We start from the raw sequence: 4,498 nt of genomic DNA on the forward strand, positions 1-4,498 counted from the left end.
TAATAACTTTTACTCCTGTACTTTCTCTTATCTGTAAACAATGAAATATGGTTTTCTTTTTTAACATATCATGTTTAGCCAACTCCATAGTTTTTGGCTAATGATGTGAATGTAATGTTAGTACTAATGCCGACTTTAGTATTTTGAAAGAGAAAAGGTTTTTTTTTTCAAAATCTCTCAAACACAATGTAATGCATATAGTGATCATATGTGTAGTTAAAAACTAGTGTGATATTTTACCATGGCTGACCAATATTAGATCAAATATGAGTATTATAATTAAATATTTGCATTAATAAATAAGATGTTTAACCTTTTAATTTCTTTCGAGATACGATCACTATTGGAATGCCATAAATCTCTTTTTATTTCCATATTAGCTCGATTGATATCTAAGGATACACATACTTTGATGCACATAAGCAAAAGAGGGTTTCATTAGGAAAACTTTAGTAATTTGTATTTATTAGTCCAAAATAATTTTATTATCTTGTATTTTATCTTTTCTTTTGTGACATAATCTTCATCCTTATTTTCATTCAGTAGGATAAACATTATTGAAAGTTCTTTAGAGATGTTAAGCCCTTAAGAACTAGCCCGAGGCTAACCAAGAAGGGGGGGGGGGGGAATTGGTATTTTAAAATTTTTCTTTAAGCAAAGCACAAAATTAAAACCAAAATCACCACAGAAATCAGAGTGCAAAAAATAAATAAATGCAGAAGCAAAACAAAGAAAGATCACACCGAATTTATAGTGGTTCAATCAATCCTTGACCTACGTCCACTCCTCAGAGGCACCCTCCGAGTATTGCACTAACTAAGTGTCTCTCTGTTAGCTCCCATAGCTAGGCGGAGAAGCCTTTACAACAGACTCCTTTTCACCAACCTCGGTGCGTCAGAGAACCGACTCCCTTTGCTTCTTCCTGAAGCGGGTAGAGAACCCAGACCTTTTGTTGAAGTAGACCTCCCAAGAACATACCAAGAATGAAGGATGAAGAATGGAGACGATGACTTGGAACCTTGCTTGGACCAACCTTTGTGATCCCTCTCACAAACTCCCACTCACAAGTCTCTCTCTCTCTCTCCCTCTCCCAGGGCTCTCTCAGTTCAAGACAGCATCACTCAAGGTCTTAAGCATGAGAAAATTTGGTTCATTTAAATATAATTTCAAGAATCGACTTTATCATCTAGGATGATAGGAATATCGTCCTGGCCGATTAGTACAAAATAAGCTCAATCAACCAGGATGATTTGGGACGATCAGAAGAAAATTGGTTACATCATCCAGGCTGATACAATATCGTCCTTGCCGATTAGTTCGAATTCGTGTACTATCATCCTGAACACTCGCTCGGAATAGATGCTGGCTGATATAAATCGTCCAGGACATCATCCCGGCCTATTCTGATCAACCTTAATTGCTTTTCATAATTGCCAGATTAATTTAGGCATAATTGTGTTGCATCATCCAAATTGATATAGAGATCATCAGAGCTGATAATTTAAAATAAAGAATACCTAAATTGATCATGGCGGCCGTATCTTTCTATTTTGTGCCTATCATCCCGGCCGATACAAGTATCGTCCAGGATGATTTGCTTAATGATGGCTGCTTAACCAGGATGCCCTAATTAGGGTTTCTATTTTTAGTTGAATCATCCTGGCCGATATGAACTTCGTCCAGGCCAATATACTCAAAAGACAAAAACTCATAAAACTCCTCAAGTGTGTGTGCAAGGTTACTTAGCATCAGGAACCAATTTTACAATTGACTCAAGAAAAGAAAAAATGCAGAGTTGACTTTATCTAAATCTACCCGATCTTGAGCTGGCTTGAGTTGCATTCGATCTTGTGGACCTGAAAAGTTAGTAGGCAAGGCAGTCGTAGGAAATCATGATTTTTTGCTATCATTAAAAGTCTAATCCATAAACTCAGATTTCCAATAATCTCCCCCTTTTTGATGATGGCAAACACACCCAAAAAATTTCAAGCAATTATGGCGGTTTAGTAAAAAAAATATGACAAAAAAATAGTTCACTAAGTTCCAGAATTCAAAGTACAAGATACATCAGACTACTCCCCCTTTTGATATCACAAAAAGGAGAGAAACACAACATAACACAAATAAAAAAAAACATAACATAAACAAAAATAAAACATAAGAATAACAAACTACAGACAACGTAAACTAAAACTAGAAAAGAAATAAAATATAGAAAAACAAATTAGAAAAAAACATAAAAAAATTAGAGAAACGAGGGCCCCTGATCATCAGACGGAGGTGGTGGTGGTGGTGGCTGCTGAAAGTAACTGGAGAGCGTAGCAAACTGTGCCGCAAACCAGGCCATATGCTGGTCGTGCTGCTACTGCTGGTGTGCAACATAGATATTGAATTGGGTCTCCCACTGATCAAATCTCTCCACCAACTGATCCAGTTGAGAGTGCTGGCAGAGAGGAACATGTTCAGGAATAGAAGCGGGAGTGGGAGCCTCCTCCTCCTCGCCCCCCCGAGCTTCACCATCCCCTGGGTGGAGATGAGTACTGTGAAGGGTGTTGAAGAAATTGTTTGAGTAGACGGGTGGCTGAAGGTCGGGAGGAGCAGGATATTGAAGATGGTATTTAGATTCTAGAGCTTATGCAATAATGTGTCCAAGAGCAAGATTGGGCTTTCTTTTATGACCTAGATCTCGAAAGGTAGTCAAATACTCGATGTAGCAAAAGATCAGGTCTGTGGCATTGAATTCTCTATGGGCCATAATGTAAAAGGTAGTAAGTGAAAGAAGTGGAGTGATGTGGACTCGGTCCCGACTTTTGGAATAACAGAAGTGCGAAGGACATGCTGGATTATCTTAGCATCTTTAAGTAAAGAGCTAGTCTCTCCAACATGAAAGTGTATGTTGGTGTGGCGAAGAAAGTGATTTGCAGTGGACCAGTCAAAGTCAGGATCAAAGATAAGGGTATGCAGCTTATCCCCAGTAGTGGATAACTACAACAGTTCAGCACAATCCGGATATGTAATCTTGACAGGATGTCGATTCACATAGGAGGTCAAAGTAGTATAGGAAGAATTTATACGAAGGTTTGTATAAAATTCAAAAAGAAGTTCAGAACTAAAAGGGACTGCGAGGGTGAGAATAAAGCATAGAGAAGTGTGAGTGAAAAGATCTAGTACCAAATAGGAGAGATAGGCTGGACTGATTATTCAGGAGAGAGTAATGCTGCACTCTTGTTAATGATGGTAGGCAGCCTGATCGTCTGCCTCCCAAAAATGAGGGTCCAGTGTTCCCCTCGAGGAGCTGCCAGACGTCTGACGAGCACGCTTTTTGCCAGCCATTTAGAAGAAAAAAGGCAAGGAAACAATAAGCAACATCAAGTAGAAAGCCCAAGAGAAGGTGTGAAGAAAAAATGGCTGAATTCGGGCTCTATTTAAAGAAGCGACTAGATCGTCCAGGATGATCGCAGGATCGTCCAGGACGATCCAGTGAAATTATTATGAACAGTTTGATTGGTTAACAAGGTAGTCCGATCATCCGGGCAGATCAGATATCATCCAGGACGATTAGACACAGGTGATTGTCCCGAGGAGTCAGACCGGATGACTGTTGAAAAAGCTGATCGTCCGAGCCGATTAGGTGTATCATCCAGGACGATGCTCAATAATGGATCATACCGGCTGAATTTAAAACATTTTAAAACATGCACCATGTGTATCGTCCAGAACAAATAGTGGATCGTCTAGGACGATTGTCAAAAAATGGATCATCTCGGGCAATTTTAAAGATTTTAAATGTATTGACACGTGTATCGTCCAGGATGAACAGGTGTATCAGACGGGACGATAACTTATAAAAGCATCATCCATGAAGAAAAATTTATCAGCCATTACGATCAAGATGATTGTAGTAGAGGATGATCATATCGTCTAGGACGATAAAGGATTGTCCAGGATGATGAAAGCAGAAAGGTCAGAACATTCAACAGATGGAGTTTTTGATGGAAAAGGAACATATCATCCAGGATGATAAAGGTATTGGCCTAGACGATGTGACAAAAATTTTAAACTTAAAGGAAGGATGAAAATGATCAGAGAAGTCCCAAATATAATAAAATCAACTAAGAATAATAATACTAAAACATTAAAAAGGCATTAAAACTAGCAAATAACTTTTATTATTTTTTTTATTTTTTTATTTTTTATTTATTTAGTAAGACATGCATATTATAAATGCTCCAAATAATTAAATTTTAAAGATTTATAAGATCAATGAGTTAACAACGTCGAAATCTGAAAATGGTAGAATATCCGATCCTGTTAACCCTAGCTCGGACTTCTTTCAGGGAAAAATTGTCTTTTGAAAACAAAAGCCCTAACTCAGAATAAACTAATTGGAAAGAAAAAAGATCCGTTCAAAACTTGCTACAAAGAAAATATCTTATAAAATAATATACCAAAGCAATTTGTCTCAATCATGGAATTTGAAATCAAGCCTTTGAAAATA

This window comes from Dendrobium catenatum, unplaced genomic scaffold (genome assembly GCF_001605985.2).
Source record: "Dendrobium catenatum unplaced genomic scaffold, ASM160598v2 fragScaff_scaffold_1409, whole genome shotgun sequence".
Taxonomy (NCBI): Eukaryota; Viridiplantae; Streptophyta; class Magnoliopsida; order Asparagales; family Orchidaceae; genus Dendrobium; species Dendrobium catenatum.